At 40.1% G+C, this 15,525-nt stretch overlaps 1 pseudogene; it reads right to left on the bottom strand.

Moving 5' to 3' along the window:
- Positions 1-14,548: 14,548 nt before the first annotated feature.
- Positions 14,549-15,228, bottom strand: LOC103073074 (protein FAM60A pseudogene; annotated as a pseudogene).
- Positions 15,229-15,525: the final 297 nt, after the last annotated feature.

Raw genomic sequence — 15,525 nt, 5'->3', positions numbered from 1 at the left:
CCTACACCTCTGTAACTGGAGGCATGCACGTCTATCTTACTTACTGAGGCTGCTTTCATAATTCCAGTGGGTTGGGTTCTAAGAAAAATTTTAAAACTGTTTTGCTCTCCACCAAGTTTTTTTGCCACAGTACTATAGCTTACAGCAACCTATACCTCACAAAGAGGAGAAAAAGATAGTTACCAAAACTTTTGCTTAATTAACCAGAAAATTTCAAATACTATTACTGCCCATCCCATACTCACATTATTGTTGAATCATCTCCCACAGCCTTACATTATTGATCCTACTTGTTTGATTTTCTCTGCTGAACACTAGTGCCTGTGGTTCTCTTTATTATCATTAATTTCTACTCTGAAGTTAAACTTCTAGAATTTATGTTCTCCACTGTCCAACTATCCCACCTCCTCTGAAAACCAAGCATGAATACAAAGCAGTCAAGCCATTGGATATGAGGAGAGGAGCCTGTGAATGAGACAAGCACTTATAGAAAGTAAATCAGACACATTAAACTCACACTTGGCTGTAAAGAACAGCCTGAGTCTGATAGAAGGACTCCAGCCAAAACAGAAGGTTCTTGTAGTGAGACGGCTGATACGGTCAGGTTGGAAAAAGCTCTCCACTCCTTCCTGTGGGCACCTGAATTCCACAGGCTTGCAAATGGCAAGAGTCACTGAGTAACGATTCCTTAGAGTTTTCTGTGTGCCAGTCGGAGGCCTTGCACATGGCATGTGGCTCAGGACATGATGATTTCAGTTCCTTGAGCAAACTCAGATAAAATAGGGTGGAAGATATTTCCCTGCTTATCCTGGACACTGTCCCATGAAAGCGAGGCAGTACAGTCAAGTAAAGTTTTCTAGGGAGCCTTAGTAAAATGTGCCACTATTCCAGTGTAACCTAGCTGGTAGGAGGTTCGACGGCCGCCAATGGCTTCACACACTACATATTTGCTGTGTACAAGCTAAGTGGCTATGAAGACACGCTTTTCCTTATTCTTTGGATGAATCCAATGGAAAAATTGCATTTGGCCAATGGATCCCTTTTAAAGACCCTGTATCCCCACAGAGTTTGACAGTAATTTACTTCTCCCTGGAAGCTATGAACACAGTATGGATCCTGAGAAATTTCAGTAACATTAGTTAAGAATAAGGCTAGATCTTAGAGGAGTTGGCTATATCTGGAGTAACTCCGCTGCAGAAAAAGGATTCTTGAGGCAATTCTTTGGCTTTGTATTTTGCTCTGCATGGCTTTGCCTAACCTAAAATCTTGCACAACTAACACAGTACCGACTGTGTACTCTCACTTCTGCCCATTGTAATGGGGAGTTTGATGCAACTGTTGCAGTGTCAAAAAAGTGGCAATATTAGATGGAAGCTGACCTTCAGAATGAAATGTTCTCTGGGAAGATAAGGCTATCACTGATCAACCTCTAGAAATTTTTACTCAGGCCTTCATGACCCCCTCCGATAGCAACTTGGATGAGATTCAGAGTATCTAGAGAATACCTTGAAATTATATGCCAAGTGATACCATAATATTCACAAAGGGGTACATAACCCAAACCTGCTAAAATTTAGCATCTAGAATGGATCTTCTTATTTCATTTTTACCTTTTTTCATTTGTTTTTTCCCCTCACCAATTCTTTTCCAAGGATATGCTATTACTTCCCCCACTGCCATTGCTTCTCTCATTCAGTTCAGCCTACTCCCCCAAATGCTCATTTTCCATCCATTCATTCACTCATCCATTCAACAAGTATTCGCTAGGGTGCAGGGCCTGTTCTGAGTGCTAGGGTAAGAACAGTGAAAAGAAAACAAGATCCATTGCCTCAAGAAGCTGTTGGTCTAGTGACGGGAGATGGTCAAAAACTAGAAAACAAGTAAATAAATAATTTCAGATAGTGATCATAACTAAAATAAATACTCTAATGGATCTCAGATACGTCTTTTAAGTACACAGAATGATAAATGGATTCTAGGTATGTCTTTTAAGAGCTGACTTACAGTTTAGACATGGGGCATGGTGGAAAGACAGGTATCAAGGATTTTATCTTGAGCACTTAGAAGGATGGTAATACCATTTTCTGAAATGGAGCAAACGGCTTTGGAGGGTTAGAGGAAAGAGAGAACCAACGATTCTCTTACCTTTGAGATGTTACCATAGGTGCTTAGGAGTGAAACGAGGGATAGAGTTCCAGTCTGGTGAGTCATCAGACTACAGGCTGGTGAGTCATCAGCCTACAGGTAGTCTTTAAGTCAGTGGGCCTGGGAGCTACCAGCTGTGGAGAAGACCAAAGACAGAGAGTTTAGAGGGCAAATAGATTAAGACAAAGGGCCAACATACTTCCTTAAGATGTAAACTGCTATGTAGATTGCAAAAATAAGTGATTAATATGTGTCAGACATTTAAATACATACATTGCTGGCCTTGAGAAACTTGTTATTCAATAGTGGAAACAGAAATAAATGGATAATTTCTGTATAGCATGTTAAGTCTTTTTTTGTTGTTTGTTTTAGGGCATTGGTTGTCTCTTGTCCTCATATATTAATCTAATACATATGTATATATAACTGCCTTAGATATAGGTATAGATAGAGATAGATATAGCAGTTCTGATCATATCCTGCCCTCCATTTATTCACAAATATATATTAGAGTATACTCTATTCCAGGCATTGTTCTAGGTTCTAGAAATACAATTGTGAAATTATGTGATTACCAGCATTATGTTTTAGTGGGGGAAATAGATATTTAACAAATAATCATAGAAATAATTGAAATGACAACTGTGCTAAGAGAGATAAAGGGTGAGCACAAAGCTTTCCTAAAGGCTGAAGCTGACCTAGTCAGGCTAAGAAGTACCATTTTAAGCCTAGGCTTGCAGGATGGCTGGTGGGAAGTCAGGAAGCCAAAGGCAAGAAGAGTAAGGAAGGTGAACAGCATATGCAAAGGCACATGGCTGAGAAGGAACTTAAGAAACAGCATGACCAGAAAGCCACGAAGGAAGCAGGAAGACACTCCCCATCTCCATCACAAGACCCAAAAGAATATTGTGAGACTGCAAACAAAAAAGAATTCCAGGGATCAGTATCTGAGGAAATCAGAAACTGCTTGGAATTCCAGTGAATGGTTCCGGAAGTTGACCATAAATAGGAACCCATGTCTGGGGTAGTTCCTGGTGAACATTGGCTTTTAGAGGTGAGGACGGGGACTGCCAGCTTTGGAGAGCAACACATTCAGCATCCTTTGTGTACTGCTCTCATAACATCGATCACTTCTTTTTAGAATAATTCCCATAACTAGGTTGAAAACTCACCTTTGAAACTTGTGCATGCCTAACATAATGCTTTGCTCCCATTAGACAATCAAATGATGAATTGTTTAATTCAAGTGAGCAGTTTTACGGTCACCTGGGGCAACAGTCCTGACTAAGAGTAACACAGTGAGCAATTCGTATTTGAGGTCTCATTTGGAGCAGACAAGTCCATAGAGACAAAAAGTAGATTGGTCTACTCCCTTGGGCTTTGGGAGGGGTGGGGGGGAAATGGGGAGTGACCGCCAGTGGGTACCGGGTTTCATTTTGGGCTGATGAAAAATTTAGAAAATTGATTGTGGTGATGGTTGTAGCTCTGAATAGCACTGAATACTTTATATGGATAAATGGTGTGGTATGTGAATTATATCTCAATAAAGCTGCTTTAAAAAGGAATGGGAAAGGCCGGAGGATTTGCCAGGGGAATTTCTATGATGTATTGTTATTTTATACCTGAAGCTCTTAAAAAGCTTTGAGAGTCACTTAAGAATCACGGAGGGCCCAGAATCCTGAACCCTACCAGGTTCTCCTTTGAGCTGTTCTCCTTGAACCTTGTTACTTGCCCAGACAGGATATGTTACCAAAAAATTGAGAAGAATAAATGGTCTCAGTTCCCATTGCCTGAAAATCTTGGTTGGATACGTTACTGGGATGCTTAGAGCAGTGGTGTAACTTGACATCGTTGGCGTGGAAAGGAGGGAAGGGGCAGGATGGAAGGCTCCATAGATGACCTCAGACTGCAGCCCTCCAAAAGATGTATGTCAGCTGTGAATATGTGGTTATGAATTATTCTGGAAGGAGGTTCTTTTATCACAGTCTCAGAGAAATCTATTGCACCCCTCTCCAAAGAAAAAAGAGGTAAGCTTTAAAATTTTGAAATAGAAAATGCAGACTTTAAAAAAAAATACCACTTCCTAATTTAAAACAATTTTGTTCCACTGGTTGGGAAAGGAGGAGTAGAGAGAGGACAGGAAGAGGAAAGAGAGAGAGAGAGAACACTAATTCTTGATTTCTGAAAGTAGGAAGCAGTATTTCCTAAGGTGTAATCTAAATTAGACTCAGTAGAGCAGGAAGGACTGATTGAATCCGCTTGTTCTCTCTTCCTGTAATCATTTTAGGAAAGGGTATGGTTTATAAGAATAAGCGTCAACTCTGATGAAACAAATGAGATGAATGAGAAAGCCATACTTCATCTAAACACTGCAAATCAATGTTATCCCTCCTTACCCTCTCACTGAAGACGCCTGCCACATGAATGATTCATGGTGAGCCATCAACTCAGCACAGTCACTCTGCTAGAACACCAAGGGTTTGCTTACACATAATTACTCAGAACTGAGTAGGAGGAAATCCCTGTCTTGGATCATAGGAGATAATGGAATTCCAACTAAGGATGCCCTTGGCAAAGTAGAAGGACTTTCCCTTGGACCTTTGAAATCCTTAATGAGTTGAATCATGTCAAGTAACAAAATAAACAAGGATGGGAAACATCAGTTGGGTTTGGTCCAAAGTCTAGCCTGCTTAAGACTGGGCTTCCCCCATCACTGCTTAAACATAATACAGTTTTCTATCAGCCAAGCCTGTGGTTTCATTTCATTTTTTTTTTCTTAAATCAGATTTCAAAAGCCAGACACTAGCTGATGGTAATTAGTAGGCTGAATTAGTAGGTTGAAGTTTATTCTTCCCATTCTTTCTTCCCAGGCATGCATAATTTTTGTGAAGAGAAAAGAAAATCCAATTATCCCCAAATCCAGCCAGTGTGGCTCATCTGCTCTTGTGTTAGATCTTTAGAAATGGTTCTTAACAATTGAAAGGAAGACATATGATATTTGAGAACAGTGTCTTGTAACCTCATTTATAATATTAAGGGAAAAAAGCTCAGTCTTGCGATCATTTCCATCCCTCTTCACAAAAATCTGACACAAGAAATATCGATTCTATAAAACGTGTGACATAGAGGCTTGTTCATATCGCAAGGAATTTACTGGTGATTTTATTTCTAAGTTCCCTCTTACATTTTAAACGATTCCCTTAAAAATGCTTGACTTGAAATTTTCCAGGACCACTTACACAATGCAAACTAGAAACATCTGATATAATGTTGAAGGACTCAGATTTTTCACATCAGGGAAGGTGGGAATTTATACTCAACTTTGCAAAGGTTGGGTCTACGACAAAAGATTCACTAAATCAAATAATCTCACTAATGAAATTCCTTCTTGAAATGTTGGTTAATTTTGGAAACTTCACTGATCTCTGAGTTCCTGCAAAGACTTTAGTACTACAAAAGTAAATATTAAATAAAATTTTGGTAAAAAAATATACCCTTTATTGTTTGGATTAATATTGTTTAGGTCATATTTTTCTTCTACCCATATTTATATCTAAGGAATAAATATGGCATGGAAGGCAAACCGTATCCAAGCTGCTCTTTTTTTCTTTTATCATTTTTTGCTCAAGAAAATTTTTTTATTCCAAACAGTGAAAATTAAGAAAAGAAAACTAATTGAAAAAAATTCAAGTTTACATTTTTAAATGAGCCTGTATCGAACCCTTGTGACAAAACCATTAGTTCAAGGACAGTCTGCGTATATAATTGCTCTTCATCACCCACCTTGTTTCTCAGTAGATATATTGTTGGGTTCAAATAACTTCATGTCACAGACAATCAGAAGGATAATCCCAAGATGGCAAAGACCCTCTTTAGCTTCAGGGAATTTTTTTTTTTTACTAAATTTGTGGCAAGACATTGATTATGGACAGAATTTTACAGTCATAAAAGCTTTTTTCTTGCCTGGATAATAGTTTGATCATACTATGTTTCTACTAAAGGACTTCTAAAAGACTCTGTGGGAGCAGAAATGGGAATCTGACACAACCTCTGTTTTTAGGAAATCACAGTTTAGGGTAGAACGTGGACATGTTAACATACGTGTGAAATAACACATTGTGGTAAGGGCATTCGAGATTTAATTAAGGAAGAGATTTATTTAAGGGAAAAACATAACCAGAAGAGATAATAGTTGATTGGAACCTTGAAGGAGTCTACCATAAGAATTTGAATTTTGTCTGGTAAGTTTATTAATGTATATTACAAGCCTTCAAACATAATTATTAAATGAAGAGCTAAGAAGATGTGTGTTACTTTTCTCCCCCCCAACTAATTTGTCTTCCCTAGTTTTTTTTTACAACTGCCTTATGAAGTTCCTAAGGCTACTAGTGCTTCACAAATAAAATACAGACCCGAACGAAGCTGATGCAGTAAGCAGAAGATATGAAACTATATTCATTCTTCTGATTCTAAGGTCTTTGTTCCTTCTGCTCTGCCTTTCTACTCCCTCACCCTTCTTTTGAACTTCCTGACCGTTCCTATCCAAGGTGAACTAAGAACAGATATCCAGCAACAATTACTTATTGATAAACAGAGGCATACAGTTTTGATGCTAAAAAAATTCTTTTTATTGGAGTAGAGTTGCTTTACACTGCTGTGTCAGTTTCTGCTGTACAGCAAAGTGAATCATCCATACATAAATATATATCCCCTCTTTTCTGGATTCCCTTCCCATTTAGGTCACCACAGAGCACCGAGTTCCCTGTGCTATACAGTAGGTTCTCATTAGTTACCTATTTTATACATGTGATGCCAAATTTTTAAAATATTTATTTATTTATTTTTGGCTGCGTTGGGTCTTTGTTGCTGCATGCAGGCTTTCTTTAGCTGCGGCGAGCGGGGGCTACTCTTTGTTGCGGTGCGCAGGCTTCTCATCATGGTGGCTTCTCTTGCTGCGGAGCACAGGCTCTAAGCACTCGGGCTTCAGTAGTTGTGGCTCGCGGGCTCTAGAGCGCAGGCTCAGTAGTTGTGGCACACGGGCTTAGTTGCTCTGCGGATGTGGGATCTTCCTGGACCAAGGCTCAAACCCATGTCCCCTGCATTGACAGGTTGATTCTTAACCACTGTGCCATCAGGGAAGCCCTGATGCCAAAATTTGAATACAGATTTTCCAAACACTCCAACAGCCTCTAAACTGGGCCTTTATCCCTCTTAAATACTTCCTCAATCAGGGCTAAATTGCTTGCTTGTATGAAAACAGAAGCATGTAGACTTTAAGCAGCCAACAGTGCCCCTTGTTGAAGAATCTCGCCCTGAGCTCTTGTCAGAGGAACGTTAGAAGCTGGAAGGAGAGGAGAGTCCACAGCCCTGTAGGAACCTCTCAGATGTCACTTATCTCAATGACAAATACTCTCAATGACTCTGTAAGTTTTCTCTGCAGCCCTAGCTCAGGGTGTGGGAACTTTTGGTTGCCCATGTGCTTACTTTCCAAGGTTCCAGGGTCAGAGCACGGATTCTAATTTCCATGACTGCATTCATGCGTCTGTTGAATTACTCCTTTCCAGAAGGAACTGAAAATTTTTGATTCATTGTCAGGGTTTCCCAGGTCTTTGTATTTCAGCACACACCTACGGGTTGTCGACTGGCAAGGAGTGGGGTGGTGACTGGGGAGAAATTCTCTGCTTTGAATTCCTGCTTCCCTTTCAAAGATATTCCTAGAGCACTCCATTGACCCTTTGTGCTTGGGACGATGAAAGACATTCCTGGGTGGGCTGGTGTATTTTACACGATGTTCTCAGATGCTTTCCATGAATGACTCAGGCAAGTGTAAGCTGCATAGAATTCTGGTGCAGAGGAAGGGAGAGAGCGGTACTCTGCTCAACCACAAGTGTTCTCCTTCTGAGCAAGCTGAGTTATGCTGTACTGAAGGTGACTCGTCCAAGAAGAAGCCAGGGAGTAGGAGTCAGGCTCTCTGACTTTAAACGCCAACATAAATGGAACAAATATGGGCAGGTGATTTAACTGCTGGGGCTCATTTTCTAATCTGTGAAGCAAGAAAATGAATACCTATTTGCCCATTTGAAGTGATGGGAAAGGTTAGGTGCAAAACCAGGTTGACCGGTATTTATCGACTGTTTGATGAAAGAAGAGTGGCTGAAAATACTTGCAGTCATTAGAAAACGTGCCTGAAGGAAAAAAGAGATTGTTCAACCCATGTTTAGTGTCTGGTACTAGGGATATGGTAGTACCATACTACACTATGGTAGTACCAGACACACAAAAATATGGCAAGATGGGCTCTTGCCCTCAAGGGCTCACATGGTAATTTAAGAGATAGACATTGAATAATTAACTGTGCATTTAATTATACAATTAAAATTGTGATAAGTACCACAAAGAGGATTATGGTATTAATATATGAGAATAGAATAAGACTTAGTCTAGTCTCAAGAAGGTGTTCTATATGGTAGCGACATTTAAGTTGAGTTATGAAAGATGAAAGGTAAAGAGGGAAGTGGCAAAGATGTGGGAGATGCTTTTAGGAAGAACAGGCACTGCATATGCAAAGGTTTGTGAGGCAGGAAGGCACGTGGCAGGAATGTGGAATTGAAAGCAGGCCTTTGGGGCAAGAATGAAAAGAACGAGGGATGGGAGAGTGGTACCAGATAAGGCTGAGAGCTAGGTGGGAACCAGTCCAAACAGGGCCTTGTGGGACAAGGTAAGGATTTGGAATGTTTATCTTTAGAAAAATGGGAAGCCTTTACAACCTACAGATCAGAGAAAACGATTGCAAACCATGTATTTGATAAAGGGTTCATTTCCAAATATATAAGGAACTCCTGCAACTCAGGAGTAAAAAAATGAATAACCTAATTAAAAAATAGACTTGAACAGATCTTTCCCCAAAGAAGACAAACACAGCCAACAGGTATATGAAAAGACGCTCAATGTCACTGATCATCAGGGAAATGAAAATCAATACCACAGTGAGATATTATTTCACATGTGTTAGGGTGGCTATTATGAAAAAAAGAAAAAGACAAGTGCTGGTGAGGATGTGAAGAAATTGGAACACCTGTACTCTGCTGGTGGGAATGCAAAATAGAGCAGCCACTATGCAAAACAGAATTGAGGTTCCTCAAAAAATCAAAAATAGAATTACCATATGATCCAGCAATCCCATTTCTGGGCATTAATCCAAAAGAAATGAAATTAAGATCTCCATGAGATGTTAGCACTCTCACATTCATTGCAGAACTATTCACGGTAGTCAAGATGTAGAAAAAACCTAAATGTCCAACTACAGATGAATGGATAAAGAAAATGTGGTATGTATATACAGTGGAATATTATTCAGCCTTCTAAAAGAAGGAAGTCTTGTAATATGTGGCAACTTGGACAAATCTTGCTGACATTATGCTAAGTGATATAAGCCGGTCACAGGACAAACACTGTATGATTCCACTTATATGAGGAATCTAAGACAGTCAAACATACAGGAGTAGAGAGCAGAATGGTGGTTGCCAAGGGGTAGGGAGGGGAGAAAATGGGAAGTTGTCATTCAATAGGTATAAAGTTCAGTTATGCAAGATGAGTAAAGCTTAGAGATCTGCTGTACAGCATTGTGCCTGTAACTAACAATACCGTGTTGTACACTTAAAAATCTGGTAAGAGAGTAAATCTCATGTTAAATGTTCTTACCACAGTAAAATTTGAAAGAAAGAAAAAAATATAAAGAAAAATGGGAAGTCTTTAAAGGGTTTTAGTGAGAATGACATAATCAGATTTTTTTTTATCACACTGAATTCATGCTGGAGAATGAATTACTGAGGTGTGAGTGCATGAAGGGAAACCAGAAAGGATATTTTGAAAAAGAGACTTGCAGTTTCTTCCTGCTATGGAACAGGAATCCAGTGTCCCCATTCTGGTGACTTTTTTCAGGCTTGACCTCTTGAGTAAATTCTGAAATTTTTGTTCTCCTCTTTCACACCCATAAGACTTAATTTTCTTCCATTCTATTCTTTCCAAACCTCTGTATGGTAAAGAAAATATGATTACTTCTTGATATGATCTTGATGGGAGATACACAAACCTTCCCAAGTAATGTAGCTGAATTCTAACAGTGCTGTTACTATCTTTCCTGCTCATTGCATATTTATTAAGCAAATATAACCTATAAAGAAAAGTCAAGGATAGATAAATAGATGATAGATAGACCGATCATATCAATTAATATGCTTTTAGCTGCAAGAAACAGAAATCCCACATAATAGGAAGGCTTAGGGTAGGGTAGTTCTAGGTTGGTTCATTTGAAGACTCATCATTATTTTAGGGATCTAATTGTTTTTCTTTTTTTATTCTACTGTTCTCAAGCTCTCTTGATGGTGCAGAGCTAGATGTAGCACTATTACAAGCATATCCTATCATTCCAGGTCCAGAAAAAGGGTTCATCTCTTCCAGATGTATCTTTTTTTTTTTTGCGGTACGCGGGCCTCTCACTGCTGTGGCCTCTCCCGTTGCTGAGAACAGGCTCCGGACGCGCAGGCTCAGCAGCCATGGCTCACAGGACCAGCCACTCCGCGGCATGTGGGATCTTCCCGGACCGGGGCACGAACCCGCCTCCCCTGCATCGGCAGGCAGACTCTCAACCACTGCGCCACCAGGGAAGCCCGAGGTGTATCTTTTTGAGAGAAAAGAAATCTTCCTCAGGAGCCTCCTAGCTGACTTTATTCATGTCTTATACTAAGTCATTCACAGGGGAATGGGATTATTATGAATTCCAATTATTAACTAAATTATCTTAAACTTATTAAAATTCTCATCCTAGGACTGGAATTGAAGGCAGGTTTTCCTGAAGCAAGAGGCTTTTGTGGTCCCTCGATACAATTAGGATCTCTTATTAAGGGAATGGGAAAATGGTTGTTGGTGTCTAGAACATCAATAGTGACAGCCTCACACATAAAAATTAAAGGTAAATCACAGAACAATTGAGCAAATGAAGGATCTCAAAGTGTTGTCTTCAGAACTGCAGCATTAGTAACACCCGTGAGCTTGTTAGAAATGCAACTTCTCTGACCTATTCAGGGCCTGCTGAAGCAGAATGGATGGCCATGGGCCCAGCAGTCTGTGTTTTAAAAAGCTTACAAGGATGGGCTTCCCTGGTGGCACAGTGGTTAAGAATCCGCCTGCCAATGCAGGGGACGTTGGTTTGAGCCCTGGTCCAGGAAGATCCCACATGCCGTGGAGCAACTAAGCCCACGTACCACAACTACTGAGCGTGTGCTCGAGAACCTGTGAGCCACAACTACTGAGCCTGCATGCCACAACTACTGAAGCCTGCATGCCTACACAAATAAAACCTTCACAAAGCTCAACCGAAGCCCGTGCTCTGCAGCAAGAAAAGCCACCGCAATGAGAAGCCTGCACACCACAATGAAGCGTAGCCCCCTCTCGCTGCAACTAGAGAAAGTCCACACACAGCATGGAAGACTCAACACAGCCAAAAATAAATTAATTAAATAAATAAATTTTTAAAAAAACTATAGAAAAAAAAGCTTACAGGGATGCACAGAAAAGTTTGAGAAGCACTGCTATAGAATTAGAGAACATGTTAGAAGGTTGTGTCACCCACAAATTGGCACTTGCCATCTACCTCTACAAGGTTTAAATTATGAGCCACTGCAGCTGCTGACCCTCAACACCACCTGAAAGGAGTTCAGGGTGGAGATCAGACATGAGGCACTCTGTGTTCTGGAAAAAACTGGCAGAACAGGTCTTCAGATAGCTATTTTCAGGACATGATTTTATGAGCCCAATTCTTGCATCTCCTCATATCTAGAAAAGCACTAAAATCCTTCATGGTGACGACTGCCCCTTGTCACTAGCAGAAACCTTCTGCAAAAAATGTGTGTTTGATTGCATGTACTCCCCCTTCAGCATCACATATATACTAACCTTCCCCCCTACCTCTTTGGAGCAGTTTCTCAGAGCTATCTGAAATGCCGTCTCTCAGACTATAGTCCTCATTTTGTCTCAAATAAAACTTAACTCACAACTCTCATATTGTGCATTTTTTTCAGTCGACAGTTGAATGACACCAAGCAAGGAGTTGAAAATATCAGGCAGGGGTGTGGGAGAGAGATCAGGCCTGGAAAATGTGACAGGCCAATGAAAACACAGGCCTTTCTTCATACCTAGTAAAGGAGACATTTTGCAAGAAAGCCATTTCCCATCCTCTAAATCATATTACCTTTCTTATCTACCGGTTGATCCTATCCTGACTGCTGGAATAAGACAAATGGGTAAAGCTAAGAAAATACCCTGCAAAAACTATATGAGGAAAGTATAATAAATAATTCATTGGGAACAGTGCCCAGGCATAAAAGAATTTGAGTAAGTTTAGAATTTGGGAAATTGATCGTGATTTCTGGAACATAAATATGGAAATGAAGACACAGAATGGTTGGAAGACATGCTATTTTACAGATCCAGAATAACAATTACAGGTTATTTTTCTGGACATTTCCAGAATGATGATCAACGAAGAACACTCGATATGGCTGCAAACAGCCAGCAAAAAAAATCTATATAGAGATTTGTATTCTAAATGGGAAATACTTTTGTGAAACTGAAATGTGGGGAAGGGATAAAAGTTTTCTTGTATATTCTTTACTTCTAGGAGTACATGTGGAAGCTACACATCTGCTCCGGACGTTGCTCAAAGGAACGTGGAAGCCTGGTTTGTAGCAGGTTGAAGTGTTTTAAACATGAAGTGTGGGAAATAATAGCACAGTTACTGTCACGAAGGCCATCCTATGCCAGTCACGTGGAAAAGAAATCCAAGGGCTTCAGCTGCCTGGGCATATCCCAGCGCCGTGGCCCACTGAATCTAACCACAAAAGGCCAGCTTCAGAAGACAGGAAAGGGGAAAAGCAGGGTTCACAAGGGGATTGTTAATACTTCCGAGGGAAAAGGGAAAAACTAGCCAGGCTTCACGTAACAAGAACAATCATTTCCCAAAAGTGCCTGGGTTAACTTCAACTCTATGTGAAGTGTACTGTACAAAATTAGTTTGCATATTATTTGATGTTCTCTCTGGTCTTCTTTTTTTTTTGTTTTTTTTTTTTGTGGGGGGGGGCGGGTTCAAGTAAAAGGCTTTCAATGAAGGTTTTAGAATTGAAGAGCTCCACATTTAGGATGTATCATCTAACACCTCAATGTTCAGAAAGCCTGACTAAAAGAAACCAAAACAAAAGCAACCCACTCAGCATTAACATACAACTCTTTTCTTTTAGTTGAATTTTACTTTAATATAGAATGAAAACAAAAACAAAAGCCCCAAACCCTAATAGGTTAAAACAAGTCAAACAACCATTCTACACAAATAAAACCTTCACAAAGGTCAACCGAAGTAATCTAGAGCTAAAACTGAATTGTGCAGATTTTCAATGAAGTCACCAGTCATGTAACATAAACAAATTATTTACACACTTGCAAGCCCTCTAAGAGATGTGCCTCAAGAAGCATTAACCTTTGTTTTTTTCATGAGCCATCCTGAAGACTTGCACATTTTCTGTTTCAGATAATTTAACATTTTTAACAGAGTGCGTTCTCTACCAAGTGGTAATGCTTTGGTACTATTCATACATGATTGCTTATCCTAAAGACTTGACATTTCCCTGAGAGGATCTTTGATTCTGCTTTAGAAGTGTCATATAAATTAAAAACTTTATCAAATACCAATATGGAGGGAGCTGACACAGGATGCAACATATGCAGTCAAGTTAGCTCTGTATATTTAGAAATTACTCCTTCAAGATATTCATACTAGAGAGCTTAGTCTGTCCTGCTTACTATTCAGTAGTACAGGTCTGAACCATCAGAACCTTGGCAACACCTTAATATTTCATAGTTATTAACAACTATCTCTAGGGGCAAGTCTGTGTTTACTGAGTTATGACAAATTTATTATAAAGAAGGAAAACAAGTGTAGCCAGCCATCTTAAAAAATGCCCCAACCACTGCTTCTCAATATAGAAAGACTAAAACTGCATACATTTATCATACAACAAATCCCATCTCTGTCCCCTGAAATTCCCCTAATTTCATTCATTAGAAGGGGATTTTAAAAGAAGACTTAAAGAACACCTTACAGCAGCATTCAGCTTTCCCATGAAATACTCAGCACCTTATATATTAAGTACACTTGGTTTTTTCTTTTAGTAAGCTAAATACTGGCTTCAGAGTTTGTGGAACTGGAGGGAAAACAACACACTCAAAACTACTCTAGGAATCTTCCTTTGGCAGAATAGTAGGTATCCAAGTTAAACATAGGAGGGTCATTTTGTTGCTTTGTTTTCCAAAATTTAAATAGTTTTTTGTTCCCCTTCTACATAAACCTCAGTCACCACTCCTGAGTGGAGATGGGCAGAGGCTCTGGCCCCTTCTCCAGCAGCTTCCCAGAAGCTGCTTTCTTATTGCTGCAGCAAGGCTTGAATAGATGTATGTCAACAAGGACTTCCCCAAAATGGCCTTTATAGATAGTGCCACAGAGTATTTTCTGTGTTTTCTAGTATGTGAGATCTAAAAAGGAAAACACTGACACTCTGTTAGAGCCAGAAGCCATCTCTGTATCTGAGCCATCATCTGACTGGTGACTGTAACGAGGAGATTGAGCTGGAGAGGCACCTAAGGTGGTACTGTGAGCACCAGAATTGTGACATTTAAATTCCTTCTGCAGTTTACTGATCTGGTTGCTTTTTATCTTGTTTCCAGATAGAGTTTTCACTTCCTTTGGTTTCAGTGTAGTCTTTAGACTGGGTCCTGCCCTTGCATCTACCACATGATTCCAGTTTTTTTTTTTGTTTTGATCCTGCTGGCAATTTCTTCCATCTTTTCACCAGCAGGACACTGGCATTACAGATGTCTCCTGAACGCATGTAACCCAAAACAGCTCTGTAAGTCCTTTTCATAGCGTTAACTGTCAGTGAATCAAGAACTGGAGGATTTAGCTCTGCAAATGTAGCAGCCCTCTATACTTCGGTACACCTTTGGCTTGTGAAAACCAAACATCATTTCTTCTGGGCAATAGTCTTAGCATGCTTTGAAGGACACCAATAGTTCCTCCAATGTAATAACTTCCCCAATTCCACTTTCTAGATTCCTTCTGGGTAGTAAAGTGTTTCTTATATTCAAAAATACCTTTCAAAACTCAAAATGCCACTGGATGGACCCCAGGGCACGCGACGACGGAGACAGAGGCACCCAGGCAGCAAAGAGAACCACTCCCCGGCGGCTCGGTGGGTAAACGCAGCATCTGGGGTCCGAGGGAAAGTTCCGGTGGAGAGCTGCCCGCCAGGGCGGGGCGGGGCGGGGCGGGGC

The sequence above is a fragment of the Lipotes vexillifer genome, unplaced genomic scaffold (assembly GCF_000442215.2).
Source record: "Lipotes vexillifer unplaced genomic scaffold, Lipotes_vexillifer_v1.1 scaffold19, whole genome shotgun sequence".
Classification (NCBI taxonomy): domain Eukaryota; kingdom Metazoa; phylum Chordata; class Mammalia; order Artiodactyla; family Lipotidae; genus Lipotes; species Lipotes vexillifer.
The sequence above is the reverse complement of the archived record's forward strand: the minus strand, read 5'-3'. Positions and strand labels throughout refer to the sequence as shown.